Here is a 16,292-nt window from a genome sequence, read left to right on the forward strand (position 1 = left end):
TAGTAAAAGTGTTGTCAAATGGCCCCTAAGAGAAGCATCTGCCCTACTAGCAAAGATACTAAGTAATTAGAGTCTGATGTCACTAACTAGGTGTCAATCAAACTCCCATAGGAATAGATTCCCCTTTGGGGGTCAATATTGGCCTACGGAATGCATAATGATTTTACGTTATTCAACTGAGCATATGTGCATATTATTAAAACCCTTTACATTATTTTGATTAAACCTTATCCTAGGATGTGAAATAGTCAGGATGATCATTTCATAATTTGACAAGATTTTGCAGGAAAATCGATAGCACAATAAAGCAAAAGTGCAAAAAAGAAACACACACACACACACACACAGTGTGGAAACGATCAGAATAATAGGAAAGCAGTAAAAAAAAATTCTAAAAGACCAAAATAATGTGTGTGCCCACACCGGTAGGCCTGATCGAGCTTGACACATTTATGGTTCGATCTGGACCGGGTTGGTTAATAAATGTTTCGGGCTCAAATATGTCGGGCTTTATAAACAGGCAGTACACAGTGTAGCCACCTAACCCGACAGACTGGCCCCGCATTTATGAGCCTGACCTAAACCAACTCCTTTATGCCTGACTAGCCTGTCCCCTTTAATACTACTTGAAATTCTTATTTTTCCACCAATAAAATTGAAGAGTAAAGCAAAAGTCCAAGAGTGTTTGCTCCAATTTTCAAGATCAATAAGAGATTGATTGATGAAGAAGCATCTTTAATAATAAAAAATTAAGTTTAAAAATGAAATTTATGTAATTATGGTGGTGAATTAATGCTAGGTTTGCACGATATGCTTGAGTTAGAATTGTGTTTTCAATGGAATAATTTTGTCAGCTTGAGTACTTCGACTATTGAATACAAGTTAAGAAGGTTTATTTAGAGCCCGTTGAATAACTATTTAGGGATGAACAAGTTCGTAGCCCAGTTAAGGCCCGTTTATAGAAGCCCAATTATAGCCCGAGATCAACCGGACCGAGTATAAATTATAACATGTCCACTCTACCTAAGCTCGTTTAACTAAACGGGCGTTAATGGTGTATCACTAGAATTCGGTTGAACCAGGCTAGGCCCAACCAATTGATACCCCTATGTGTGTGTCTGTGGCAAAATGATCAGAATAATAGAAAAGTAGTAAAAAATAAAAATAAAATTGGAAAGACCAAAACACACATGCATTTATGCATTTATATGCCTGGCGAAATATTTTTGTTAGTATGTTTGTGTGGACAAAAATTATACGTTCATCATATTTTCACTTATTTCATATAGTAGATCTTAATTATTTTCGAAGTGTCTAAATACAAATTGTATAAGTTCTTACTTGTAATTCCTTTAAACGATTTCTTCTTCAAAAGAGTTGTTCATTCTTTAAGAACTATTTTAGGGCAAATCTGAGATATAGATTTTGATTAAGAACAATTCTCATATCAAAATATGAATATGATGTAGCAAGTACTTTAATATTCGGATCAACATAAAGAGTGAAGCCTTCTTGTATAGTGATTAACCTCAATAGTAATGTGTGATATGTTGAAACTGAAAGCAATTTGAAGATTCCAAGTTTTCTAATGTTAAACTCTACATGAAATCAGTATGAGATACTGTTTTTCAGCTTATTTGTATAATTTTGTTACTAGTTGGATAAGAAATATTAAAGACTTAAAATTAAATTTAAAATTAATTCAAGCATGTAATTGATAAGTTCTCTATTGACTCATATTGCAACATTTAGAGTAGCTTCCTATAGAAAATCAACTAACAAATTTAAAATCACCCTAAAGTCACAATAAAAAATTTCAAAAAAGATTATAATTGTGTTAGGAGAGAGAGTCATTGTTATGGTTTAATCGTTCTTTATTTTATCTTTTTGTATTTTTTGTTTGGATATTCTTCCACATCTATAATTCTATTTGTATCAAAGTTTCATTTTTTTAACTATAATAATTTTTTTAATCTTCGATTATCATATTTTTTGTATCCATTTTGAGGTAGAGACAATTTGAAACATATATGATATTTATTAATGCAATTAGTAATTTAAGATGACTATTAAATATTATGTTTTAAAATATGAACTACTAATAGACAATTATGGATTCTTCTTTTCTAATAATCAATAATTAAATGCTATTTTGGGGTTAGGAAGACTAATCTTTTGAATCATTTAATCTCTCTATCTTTCTATGGGTGACTCAACTCAAACCCAATATTATTTTGAGTAAATTCTGTCACTTTAATCAAGTTTCTAAATGTCCAAGTGTCCATTGAAAAAAAAAAAAAACTTATCTAATTGTTGAGCTGAATTGGTTTAACTAATCAACTAATATTATGAAAATTTTGTAAAAAGTCATAACCATTTTCCCTCCTGTAGAATCCATTTAAAAAACTCTTTTGTTTTCCTATCTAAAAACTCAGTGTTTCACATGGCAATACCATTGAGGTTAAAATGACAATATAGATAAGAGACTTGATAGATTCGAACCACCATTCTCTTGAGATATGAAACCATTTTTCCCACCACATGTACACTACCAATTGAGCTAAACAACCATAGTTAAATTATAAAATTCTTGATCAAAGAAAGAGGAAGAAAACCAAATTGAAATATAATATTTCATAGATAATAAACCCAAAATGACTAAGAGTGGTAAAATAAATACAATCCCATGGTTATGAGGTGAACAAAGTAAATAAGTGACATTGTCATTGACATTATTATGAAGCTGCCAATCCTTTATCAATTGATTATCATTCAAGTAAAATCTACAAACAAGAAAGATACATACTTCACCAACACAAGGCAGTAAGCAACAATAAATATAAATGAAACAAGGTAAACAACGGTCATTTTATGAACTCAGCATCAATTTGTAAGATTTATCCTAATGAGCATTCTGAAGCAAACAAAAGGCAGTAAGAAATCAACATTATGGCCTCACATTTAGAATTCTTACAGCTAACAAATAATTGAAGATTTTTTTTTTATTTACTTTCTCATCTCAAAATCTAATCTTCGAATCATTAAATCAATATATTGTATAAACCAAAGTCCACCACAACCTAGTTTCGACATATATATATATATATATATTGAAGGGGCTTAACTCAATAAATTAACCATCCAAAAAATAGAATAATATAATGACTATTTTTGTGATAAGATACCAAGTGAATCCTTCAATCACTGTCAGAACAATTCATAAGGTGACAAAATATAGTGTCTGTAGAGTTTTATTGGTAGTTCTAGGGGGTTTGCCTTGATCTTATGCATGGATTTCAATGTTTCTCTGTGTTTTTACCATTAATTTTCTTTCAAAGGGGTTTTCTCTGTTTATACCATTAAATTTCTTTCAAGGGGTTTTCTTTATTTTTAGTGATTTCCTAGGCATTTTCTAGCTCTAGGGGTATTTTCATAATTTTCATGAATCAGTTTTATACATGAATTTTCATGCTTGTTTTTTCCTACTTCAAATGTAGATTACAAATTTTTATGTCATTTTGTTTTGGTGCTCATTTTCATATTTTATTTTGACCTTTTATGCAGTTTTAGGGTTTATGTTCATGATTGCATGATGGTATTGTAAATATATGATTATACTACTTCTTGGTTTCCTTTATTTTTCTTGTATACTGTTGCTGCCAAAAATACCCCGCTAGTCGAACCTACACAAACACAGACGACGGAGGCCCGGAGCTTTGTCCGGGGTTAGTCCTCCGACGCTCAAGTCAGGGTCGACTGCACAGTTCAATAAGGGAGTAATGGTGAGGGTATCAGAACTTACCTTCCCCTTTCTTCCGTGCCTTCTTATATAGCTCTTAGGGTTTAGGGTTTTTCCCCCTTCTTCCCTCTTAGAGTCCCACTCGAATACGTCCAACCTTTGGGGGGAATATTCCCCTCATGCAGACGACGTGATCCCGCGTGATTTTGCGAGCGTGCCTCGGTGATTGAGCGTGCTTGAGCGTGAGTGGTTTCTTGGAACCTTCGTCTGGCGGAGGACACGTGTCATTGCCCCCACCGAGAGGTCAGTTTGGCTATATCAGGAGCCCCCTTACTTCCACTAGGAGCTTCTTCCTGTGGGAGTAACCAACATCTTCTTCTTTGGTTGACTTGTTCCTTCGGCCTTGGCATTACTAGTGACTGAGGCTTGGGGTCGACCGAGAGAAAGACCTTCGGTCGCTTCGGATCGGCCTTACAGAGCCCCCTGCCGAAGGTGGGACCTCGGTCAGGTCCGTTCGGCTTTTGCCGAACTCCCAACCGAAGGAGGGACCCTCGGTCAGGTCCGTTCGGCTTTACCGAGCCCCCTGCCGAAGGTGGGACCCTCGGTTAGGTCCGTTCGGCTTTGGCCGAACTCCCAACCGAAGGAGGGACCCTCGGTCAGGTCCGTTCGGCTTTGGCCGAACTCCCCACCGAAGGAGAGACCCTTGGTCAGGTCCGTTCGGCTTTGGCCGAACTCCCCACAGAAGGAGGGACCCTCGGTCAGGTCCGTTCGGCTTTGGCCGAACTCCCCACCGAAGGAGAGACCCTCGGTCAGGTCCGTTCAGCTTTGGCCGAACTCCCCACCGAAGGAGGGACCCTCGGTCAGGTCCGTTCGGCTTTGGCCGAACTCCCAACCGAAGGAGGGACCCTCGGTCAGGTCTGTTCGGCTTTGGCCGAACTCCCAACCGAAGGAGGGACCCTCGGTCTGGTCCGTTTGGCTTTGGCCAAACTCCCAACCGAAGGTGGGACCCTCGATCAGGTCCGTTCGGCTTTGGCCAAACTCCCAACCGAAGGAGGGACCCCCGGTCAGGTCCGTTCGGCTTTGGCCGAACTCCCAACCGAAGGTGGGACCCTCGGTCAGGTCCGTTTGGCTTTGGCCGAACTCCCAACCGAAGGAGGGGCCCTCAGTCAGGTCCGTTCGGCTTTGGCTAATCTCCCAACCGAAGGAGGGACCCTCGGTCAGGTCCGTTCGACTTTGTCCGAACTCCCAACCGAAGGAGGGACCCTCGGTCAGGTCCGTTCGGCTTTGGCCGAACTCCCAACCGAAGGAGGGACCCTCGGTCAGGTCCGTTCGGCTTTGACCGAACTCCCAACCGAAGGAGGGGCCCTCAGTCAGGTCCGTTCGGCTTTAGCTGATCTCCCAACCGAAGGAGGGACCCTCGGTCAGGTCCGTTCGGCTTTGGCCGAACTCCCAACCGAAGGTGGGACCCTCGGTCAGGTCCGTTCGGCTTTGGCCGAACTCCCAACCGAAGGTGGGACCCTCGATCAGGTCCGTTCGGCTTTGGCCGAGCCCCCTGCCGAAGGAGGGACCCTCGGTCAGGTCCGTTCGGATTTGGCCAAACTCCCCACCGAAGGTGAGACCGTCTGCTAGGTCCGTTCTGGCGCAAACCTCGAGGCTTCGTATCCTGACGTGGCGGTGCCATTAATGCTCGGGAAGTCGTACCGCCTTTCCCCCATCTATATAGTGTGGGGGGCCATTTGTGGGGCATTTTTCTTTTCCCTTCGGAGAGCTCACCTTCGGCCTCGGATCCCCTTTGAGCCTTCGTCTTCGTCTTCCCTTAGTTTAGCAACACCCGCAAGTAAGTGATGTCTTCCTCGTCGGGCTACAGCCCATCGTCCCGCGAGAGGTCAAGGCCAAAACTTAGGTATAGGAGTCCTGGGGAGGTCCGAGGGATGTCCTCAGATTCCACCGACTCTCCCTCCTCCCGCGACTCATCGTCCGCGGCCTCACCGTCGGGGTCCAAGGGTGGCTCCAACGGCGAGGGGTTCAGGGAGAGGGTGCTTGATGCCCGAGCCCAGACCCAGGAGCCCCTGGAAGTGGAGGCCCTCAACATCGTCTCCATAATGGACGAACCAGAACTGGAGGAGATGAGGGCCTCCTTCGGTGTTTCGGACACTTTCGAGCTCCGTCTGCCCAGACCTTCTGACCGAGCCAGCTATCGGAACTCCGAGGAGCTGTGCCTGTACAAGGAGGCCTTCAAGGCAGGTCTTCGGCTGCCCCTCCACCCCTTCTTTACCAAAGTGTTTCGGCACTATGGGGTATGCCCGACCCAGCTAACGCCGAACGGGTGGCGACAAGCGTTAAGCTTCGTCATCTTCTTCGTTCGGCACAAGAGGCCCCTCTCCCTTCCCCTCTTCATAAACTGTTTCCTTCTACAGGCCTGCAAGGGGATTACGGGTTGGTACTACTTTTGCCCCCGAAAGGACCTTCGGCTCCTGAAGGGTTACCCGACTTCCATCCACGGATGGAAGGAAAAGTATTTCTTCGTGAAGTCGACCGAGGGGGTGCCCTTTGGCACGGTCTGGGATATCCCGGACCTTAGGGATGTGAACTCCGCCCCTGCCCTATTCGGGGCAGACGCGGAGTCGTTGGCAATGGCGAGGCGGCAAGAAGGCTGTTCTCCAGTCGAGGCCGACTGCCTCAAGTCCGACGCCATCCTCTTCAATTTCGGGCTTAGCCTGGGTGAGTTAGGCTAGCCCCCGTCTGCTTCCTTCGAGTGTCGGTTCTTCATGCTAATCCCCTTGCTTCTTCTTGCAGTGCAAGTCACCAGAGCCGAGGCTAAGGCCGCTGCTGCGGTGAGGCAGGAAAAGATCAAGGAGGCCAAGGCACGTGACGCCCCACAACAGCCGAGGCCTAAGAGGAAGGAAAAGAAAGGACAGTCCTCCGAGACCCCGAAGAAGAGGCCCAGAGTAGAAGGGTCGAATGCCGAGGCTGTCCAGGCCCTTGCAGCTCCTGACAGAGACGGGCCTGCTCAAGACCCCTCACCTGCCGCTGTCTCCCGAGGCCCGAGGGTAGCGACAACGAGGGCTGAGGTGGGGTTCGTCCCCCAATGGTCGGTGAAGGAAGACGACACTCTGGCCGTCGGACGGGTCGCCAGAGAGTTGGTGATGAAGGGGAGTCTTCCCCGAGATGCCACTGAGGCCCAGAAGCAAGGGACGGCGGCACTGATCACCTCTGCATGCATCTTCATGGCGGGGGTAAGCTTCGGTCCCCCTGCCTTCTTTTACTTGTATATATTTTTTTTTGCATTCTGACCTTCGGTATTTCGTGCAGGCTCAGAATCAGATGGGTCAGCTGGCAGCTCGAGCCGAGGCCATGTACCGAGACCTTGAGGTCACCGAGAGGGAGAGGGCCTCCCTAGACAACGAGTGCACCCTCCTCCTCGAGAAGGTGGAGCACTTGGAGAAGGACCTAGCCTTCGAGCGCCGAGAGTGCGATCGGAAGCTCTCGGAGCTGAAGTCACAGGTGAGGGCCCGCATTCAGGAAGCCGAGGCCTGAGGGGTCGAGAAGTATCGGTCCTCCGAGGACTTCAGGGAGGAGATCAAGAACGCCATCGCCCCGGGGTACACAATGGGTGCTACCGAGGTCCGAGATTGGGTCCTCGGCCGCTACCCCGGGGTCTCCTTCGAGGACAGCGGCCTCATCTTCGAGGAAGACGATATGGGGGCGGTTCCATCGGCCACCGAGGTTGTCGACGCCGATGGTGGGGGCTGCAGCGAGGAAGGTGAGGTCCAGCTACATAGAGAAGTCCCTCTGACCCCTGGCCGTGGAGGTTCGGACCAGGAGGCTCTCCCAGCCGAAGACGAGGCCGCGAACCCGACGAACGCTCCTTGAGGTCGCCTCGGGCCTCAGCACAGACTACCCCCCTTCTTGTTATGTAACCAGCCTTCGGGCTTCTTGTGGCTGCGGGCATTATGCCTTGTGTAATTGGCCTTCGGGCCTTTAATGTAATCTTTGCCTTCGGGCTTTATATGTAATCCTTGCCTTCGGGCTTTATATGTAATCCTTGCCTTCGGGCTTTATATGTAATCCTTGCATTCGGGCTTTATGAATGCATCAGTCTTTTTCCACCTCCTGTCCCTTTAATGTTGTCTTTGATTCGTAAATAGGTGCAAAGAGCCGAAACCCTAGTTGACCTTCTTAGGCGCATGGCCCCGAGACTTGGCCGAGGGTCGACCTGTTTGTAATCAGATGAAGGCCGACCCTGTAATCACTAGCAATTTTTTACAAGTGTTTTCCCTCTCGGCTCCAGCCGAAGGGTTTGTCAGACGCATGAATCTGGGACTTGGCCGAAGGTGGACCCTTCGATAGTCAACCACCAAGCAATTCATTGTGTACCCTCGGCTCCAGCCGAAGGGTCTGTTAGATGCCAGGTCTTGACCGAAGGTCGACCCTTCGACAGTCAGAATCACCAAGCAATCCACCAAGTGTGTACCCTTGGCTCCAGCCGAAGGGTCTGTTAGATGCTAGGTCTTCACCGAAGGTCGACCCTTCAATAGTCAGAATCACCAAGCAATCCATCAAGTGTGTACCCTCGGCTCCAGCCGAAGGGTCTGTTAGATGCTAGGTCTTCACCGAAAGTCGACCCTTCAATAGTCAGAATCACCAAGCAATCCACCAAGTGTGTACCCTCGGCTCCAGCCGAAGGGTCTGTTAGATGCTAGGTTCCTTCGAACCCGAGTCAGGTCAGGTCGATGGTGCCCTTTGGTCAGGTCCGTTCGGCTTTGGCCGAACTCCCAGCCGAAGGGGTGACTCGGCCGGGTCAACCTAGCATTGTTTGTGCCTCCACCGAGGTGTGGACCTTCAGTCATCCGTTCCGCAGGGTTAAAGGTAATTAGCCTGGAGAATTGTCTCAATTGCCGTAAACCAGCTCTCGTATTATCCATGAATAAAATCTTCCGGATTTTAAAATAAATTACAGCTTAAAGGTTCATAAGGGCAAAAATTGCAAAGAACTACATACGGAAAAATTTAGAGATGGAAAGAGTGCGTGCCCGCCACTTTACTACTGGTGGAATTTTCTTAGATTATGGGAGTTCCACGATCGGGGTACCCTTACTCCCCCCATAGTCTCTAGGTGATAGGACCCTGGTCGTATTACCCTCGAGACTCTGTAGGGACCTTCCCAGTTTGGATCTAGCTTCCCTTGATGTCTTGGGTCCGACACTTCCGCCCTTCTCAGGACAAGGTCGCCCTGCCTGAACTCGTTCTTCCGAACTTTGGTGTTGTAGTGCCTAGCGACCCTCCGCTAGTAGGCGGCGATCCTTTCTTGCGAAGCTTCTCTAGTTTCTGCCAAGAGGTCTAGATTCGCCCGGAGTCCTCCGTCGTTTTCGTCTTCGTTGTAGTACCGAATCCGATGGGTAATAGCCCCTATCTCCACTGGGAGTACAGCTTCAGTGCCGTATGTTAACATGAAGGGTGTTTCTCCGGTAGCTAACCTCTCAGTAGTGCGGTAAGCCCAGAGAATGTGGTGCAACTCGTCTGCCCATAGTCCTTTGGCATCATCTAGCCTCTTTTTTATCCCTTGGAGTAACGTACGGTTGGTTACTTCTGTTTGCCCATTGGTCGAGGGATACCCGACAGAGGTTTTCCTGTGGTTGATGCCGAGGGCTTCACAGAACGCATCGAAGGTTGGATTGGCAAACTGAGTTCCATTGTCCGTAACCACAACCTGGGGGATTCCAAATCTGTATACTACCGCCCTTTGGAAGAAGTCCCTTATGTTCTTTTCGGTTATCGTCGCTAGGGCTTCGGCTTCCGCCCACTTCGTGAAGTAGTCGACTGCCACCACGACAAACTTCCTTTGTCTCGTGGCCAGGGGGAACGGGCCTAAGATGTCCATCCCCCACATGGCGAACGGTACTGGGCTAGATAAGGACGATAGCTCGGTAGAATGTAGCCTAGGCATGGGGGAGAACATCTGGCACTTGACACATTTCCTAACCAGTGATTCTGCGTCCTTTCTCATTGTCGGCCAGTACAGGCCCTGCCTTAGTACTTTATGCGCCAGGGCCCGGGCTCCAAGGTGTTGGCCACATATCCCTTCATGCACTTCCCGGAGCGCGTACTCGCCGTCGGAAGAATCCAGGCACTTGAGGTATGGTGAGGTAAACCCTATCTTGTATAGCGTGTCATCCTTCAGGAAGAAGCGCACTGACCTCATTCTTACTTTTCTTGCTTCGTCCCTGTTCTCTGGGAGCTTTCCCTCCTTGAGGTATTCTATTATGGCGTCCATCCAGCTTTGGCCGTTTTCACCTACGGGTAACACCTCGCGGGGTTTTTCGATGCTTGGCTGTGGTAGTACTTCGAAATACACCACTCGTCCAAGTTCTGCGAAATCGGAAGTGGCCAGCTGTGATAGTGCGTCTGCGCTAGCATTCTCTTCTCGTGACACCTGCTTTACCTCAAATTCCTTGAAAGCCGCTGACCTATCTTGCACAGTGTTCAAGTATTCCGTCATCCTCTGCTCTTTGGCCTCGTATTCACCATTCACTTGCCGCACCACGAGTTGGAAGTCGCTATGCACTACTAGTTCCTTCACCATCAAAGCCCGAGCCAGATTAATTCCAGCTATTATCGCTTCGTACTCCGCTTTGTTGTTGGAGGCGTCGAAGTCGAACCGTAGGGTGCATTCTACTTTGAAACCCTCAGGGCTTACCAACACGATTCCAGCGCCGCTTCCATCACTGTTGGAAGCTCCATCCACATACAGTGTCCAAGCCTCATCTCCTCATTCCTCGGCAGATTCCTGCGGGTCATCGGGGATCGTCGTCTCCGCTATGAAGTCTGCGAGGGCCTGTGCTTTAATTGCGGTTCTCGGCTTGTACTGGATGTCGAACTCTCCCAGCTCTATGGCCCAATTTACCAGGCGACCGGACATATCTGGTCGCTGCAGTATTTTCTTCAGGGGCTGGTCGGTGAGTACGCATACCGTATGTGACTGAAAATATGGCCTCAGCTTTCTTGCCGCCGTCACGAGGGCGTACACCACTTTCTCCGCCTTTCGGTATCTTGTCTCGGCATCTAGAAGGGTTCGGCTAACGTAGTATATTGGCCGTTGTTGCCTTCCTTCCTCTTTTGTCAGTACGGCGCTTACAGCAACTGCCGATACAGCAAGGTACAGCTGCAAGGCGTCCCCGGTGTTCGGCTTTGTCAGCAGCGGGGGTGCGGCCAAGTATTCCTTCAATTGTTCGAAAGATTTTTCGCACTCCTCCGTCCAGTCGAACTTTTTGGTCCCTTTCAGCGCTTTGAAGAAAGGAAGGCATCTATCTGCAGACGGGGACATGAATCTTCCGAGGGCGGCGACCCGACCCGTCAGCTCCTGGACTTGCTTCAAGTTCTGGGGTGACCTCATGTCCCGAATGGCTTGTATTTTGACTGGGTTGGCTTCAATTCCTCTCTCCGAGACGATAAAGCCGAGGAACTTTCCCGAGGCTACTCCGAAGGCACATTTTGCCGGGTTCAGCTTCATGCCATACCATCGCAGCACCTGGAACACCTCTTCCAAGTCTTGGACGTGCCTTTCCGCCTTCAGGCTTTTCACGAGCATGTCGTCCACATACACTTCCATGGTTTTTCCGATCACCCCTTTGAAAATTTTATTCACCAACCTTTGATAGGTGGCCCCTGCGTTCTTTAGTCCTAAAGGCATGACCTCATAGCAGTACAGCCCACCTTTGGTTATGAAGGATGTTTTCGGGACATCGGCCTCGGACATTTTGATTTGGTTGTACCCCGAGTATGCATCCATGAAACTCAGCGCCTCGTATCCCGCCGTGGCATCGATGAGGAGGTCTATCTTTGGCAGGGGGTATGCGTCCTTCGGGCAGGCCTTATTCAGGTCGGTGAAGTCGATACAGATCCTCCACTTCCCGTTTGCCTTCGGGACCATTACCACGTTAGATATCCACTCCGGGTACTGGATCTCGCGGATGAACCAGGCCTTCAGTAACTTTTCTACTTCCTCGTCTATCTTCTTCTGTCTTTCGGGGGCGAACGTCCTCTTCTTCTGCTACACCGGCTTCTTCATTGGGCTAACATTCAGATGATGTTCTATCACCTCTCGATCTATCCCGGGCATGTCCGACGCCGACCAGGCGAATACGTCCGCGTTGTTCCGTAGGAATGAGATTAGTCTTTCTCGTTACAGGCTTGGGATGGTAGCCCCAATTTAGAATTGCCGAGTGTCATCCCCTTCTTCAGCTTCAACTTGCACCAAATCTTCGGCCGGATCTCCCCGTTGATAACTGGAATCATCACGTAGATCCTCTATCGGGAGCGCCTCGCCCGCCTTTTCTTTTCCCCACAGAGTGGTGGCATAACACCTCCGGGATGTCTCCTGATCGCCCCAACACTCCCCGACACCATTCTTGGTAGGGAACTTCATTTTGAGGTGGGGAGTGGAGACGACGGCTTTTAACAGGTTCAACCCGACCCTCCCTAGTATGGCATTATACGCCGATGTAATGCTCACCACCAGGAAGTTGATCATGACCGTCGCCTGGCGATCTCCGGTGCCAGCTCGAACCGACAACTCAATCGAGCCTTCCACCTTCACCGGGACACCGGAGAATCCCTGCAGCGGGTGCTCGACCTTCTTTAATTTTCCTTCGTCGAGGCCCATCTTCTGGAAAGCTTCGAAGAACAGGATATCAGCTGAACTGTCGTTATACACTAAGATCCTCTTCACTTTGCAATCCGCTATGGTCATGGTGATGACCAAGGCATCGTCATGCGGGGTTTGTACCCCTTCCAGATCATCATTTGAGAAGGAGATAACCGTCCCCGTCTTCACCTTCTTGTTCGGCCATTCTGCCATATGGACGCTCCTCGCGTAGGCCTTCACCTTCCTGGCAGAGACCGAACTTTCTCCAGCGGCCGGGCCTCCATAGATGGTCGCTATAACTTTGGTCGGGTTCTTATTCTCCTCTCGAGGACGACGGTCAGCTTCCTCGGGTGTCTGGTTCCTTCGCTGTTCTTGATTGCCTCTGTGGGCGAGCCCCCTTCTTTCATAACGACCTCCACCATTTCTCCGACGGTTATCCCTCCGGCCGTCACCATCTGGGGCCACCTCCTTCTCCTGATCTACAAATCTGCCCAGGTATCCCCTTCTGATCATTCCTTCTATCTCCCCCTTGAGATGCCAATAGTCCTCGGTATCATGGCCATGGTCTCTGTGGAAGTGGCAATATCTGTCCCCATTGCGTCTTTCGGGGTGTCGCCCCATCTTTCCTGGCCACTTCATGGCCCTGGTATCTGGGGAATCTTTTATCTGCATTAACACCTCTGTTCACCTTCGGTTCAGAGGTGCGTACCTCTCAAACTTCCTTGGTGGACTGGGGGCCCGACTGCGCTTGGACTTTCGTCTTTTTCCTTCTTCGAAGGGTTTATCATCAACCCTTGAGGGCCTCTTCCTCGCCGCCTTCCTTTCGACTTCTTCATCGGCCTGGAGGGTCTCTTCCATCTGGATGTACTTATCGCATCACGCCCTCAGCTCGGTCAGGTCTCTAGACATATGCTTCGCCAGGGACCTCTTCAACTCCTTGTCCTTGACGCCTCCTAGCAGGGTCGTGAACTCCTCCTTCGGGTCTAGGCCCCTGATTGTGATCTTTAATCCCCATGCGGGTCTCTGGCGGCGCGTTGCGTCCTACTTCGGGGCGCGGGACTCTCCCTTGCTCGGCTTCGAGGGTCACGACCGGCCCTTGTCGATCCCGTACTGCTTCGGTCTTCATCTCGAGCCCTGTCAAACTGGACGTGGGGACCTGGGGGTGCTCCGCCGGTCCTGTGGGAGACAGCTTTGGAGACCTCCCTCATAGTCTCGGCCATCCGGTCATATTTGTCCTGGAGGTCTTCGAACTGCTGCCTCGTCACGTACTCCTGGGTTGCGGGAGGCTGATGGTCGCTGCCTTCACGTACTGAATATCCAACCGAACGTTGGTATCTGACGGACACTTCCCGGTCGTCATGGCCCCTTTCTCGTCCTATCTCCGCCGAGGGAGGAAGCTCCCCTGAAGGTTCTTCCCCCACGTCTATGTTGGAAGTCGCTCTCGTCCTCTTTCGGTTGTAGGTTCTCCCCACCATTACCGTCGTTCCCACAGACGGCGCCAATCTGTTGCTGCCAAAAATACCCCGCTAGTCGAACCTACACAAACACAGACGACGGAGGCCCGGAGCTTTGTCCGGGGTTAGTCCTCCGACGTTCAAGTCAGGGTCGGCCGCACAGTTCAATAAGGGAGTAATGGTGAGGGTATCAGAACTTACCCCTTTCTTCCGTGCCTTCTTATATAGCTCTTAGGGTTTAGGGTTTTTCCCCCTTCTTCCCTCTTAGAGTCCCACTCGAATACGTCCATCCTTCTGGGGGGAATATTCCCCTCATGCAGACGACGTGATCTCGCGTGATTTCGCGAGCGTGCCTCGGTGATTGAGCGTGCTTGAGTGTGAGTGGTTTCTTGAAACCTTCGTCTGGCGAAGGACACGTGTCTCAGAGGCGACACGTGTCATTGCCCCCACCGAGAGGTCAGTTTGGCTATATCACTTACTAACTTATTTATTTCATTGAGCTATGCCACTAAAATCAAATTACCAAAACTATATACATATTGAATGAAATCGAAACCAATTTGGGATCAACGCAAGAGTCTTTTCTAGATTTTGGTGCTCCTTATAGTCTCATGGTAATAATCCTATCCCTTTATAGGGTTTCTTGATTTACCATATAATATAGTACATAAATTGATCTATATGGTAGACGACTCCACACCATATCTTCGATAAAATTTCAACTCATTAAGCATTTGTCAAACATAATAATCTTGCCAAGGGAAATCTTCTGATTCAAATGTGTGCAATTAAATCTATTCTTCAGATTGGATGGCATTTTGTCTTAACTTTCCACAAATATCATGTGTAATGATGGTTATCTAATTAAAGATCATTAGGGCCTGGATTTCAGCAAACCCTAGCTTGAGCTTCTTTACAAAAATAAATAAATAAATCATAAAAAAAACTTTGCTGTTTCTTATTTCCTATCCTCCAATAGACAGCAAAACACTACCTGCCTTCTTCCACTATTTAACATAATCCAAGGTTTCTGTTCCCAGCCAAGTTGTAACGCCATATCGTCACTCTATAACGATATATCATCTCTTTCTTCGCCCTTTGTGGTTGCATCGATTATTAGCTTTCAACTCTCTCTCTCTTTCACAAACCTGTTCCATTCTTCGGGAATGACAAACAACTTTCTTCGATTTGAGAAAAAAGCTATCTTCAATTTGAAGTCCAAATGGCAGGATAGGGCTGCCCAAACATAAAACACCACATAAATCAAGGGGTCTTGGAAAGAAGTATCAAAATCAAACACAAGAGAAAGTGAGAGGGTGCATTACCTGCTCTATGAGATTCTGCTGAAATGCCATGAACAGTGATCTTTCTGAACCTTCTTTGTGAAAATCCACATTAGAAATGGATAGAAAACTAGAGTTTGGAGATTTAAACAACAGAAGAAAAAGATAGTATTGCCTCATTGTTCCTGGAGAAAGAAGTGACTTGGTCACTCCATACTGCAAGAATGGGTTCAAGATGTATACATAGGCAACATCAAATTTTCCATTTCTTGAGTCCAATTCTCACTCTTGTGCTTGTGTGAGTACATGGATATCTGCTTAGGATTGGGTTCCAGCCAGGTTTCTTCTAATGGAAATCCATCAAATCCCAAGGACTGGAAATACATTAGTTCCAGCAATCAAATTCCATGAGCTGGAAATACATCAAATCCAGCCAGGTTTCTACTTATAGAAATTCATTTAATCCCAAAGGCTGGAAATAAATCAATTACAATCAGGTTTCTACTCATGGAAATCCATCAAATCCTAAGGGCAGGTTTTTACTCATGGAAATCCATCAAATCCTAAGAGCTGGAAATACCACAAATCCAGCTGGTTTCTACTCACCTAAGGTTATATTGAAGAGTAAAAATAACCAACCCATCCCCAAATTAGAAACCAGCTGGATTTGAGGTATTTCCAAATTGGGGATGGGTTGGTCTCCACCATAATTTTTTTTTAATAAAAAATAAGAAAAAAATAAAAATAAAACTAAACTGAACATAAATATGAAGAAAGTACAACATCTACCTAATCACTTACACCATGTTCAACTTCCTCTATATAAATATATATATATATATATATTCAAAGTAATTCCAAGGCCACACCACACTATTAATCTTTGACAAAAGAACAGACACCAAGAAAGCAGAGTCGGTCACCACTTGCAACATAACATATTTTGTGCTGCCACTAAGGTCCTTTGAGCAAGAGTCCTGATTTCCGTTTCAATCTTGTCCGGTGTATCCAGAACCATAATAAGAATAAGTAAACTATAAGCGAACCTGTTGCTGCCAAAAATCCGTATGAGCTGATCCTGCACAAGCACAGAAGGCAGAGGCCCGGAGCTTTGTCCGGGATTAGTCCTCCGACGCCCAAGTTAGAGATCGACCGCACAGTTCTTTATAGGA

The 16,292-nt window shown here is 47.4% G+C and overlaps 1 long non-coding RNA gene across 1 annotated transcript; it reads right to left on the minus strand.

Moving 5' to 3' along the window:
• Positions 1 to 14,653: 14,653 nt before the first annotated feature.
• Positions 14,654 to 15,748, minus strand: LOC122075361. Its single transcript, XR_006139226.1, has 2 exons — positions 15,163 to 15,748; positions 14,654 to 15,073 (listed from the first exon to the last, which is right to left on the minus strand). It is a non-coding gene; the product is annotated as an uncharacterized LOC122075361 (long non-coding RNA).
• Between the last annotated feature and the right edge of the window lie 544 nt (positions 15,749 to 16,292).

This window comes from Macadamia integrifolia, chromosome 4 (genome assembly GCF_013358625.1).
Source record: "Macadamia integrifolia cultivar HAES 741 chromosome 4, SCU_Mint_v3, whole genome shotgun sequence".
Classification (NCBI taxonomy): Eukaryota; Viridiplantae; Streptophyta; class Magnoliopsida; order Proteales; family Proteaceae; genus Macadamia; species Macadamia integrifolia.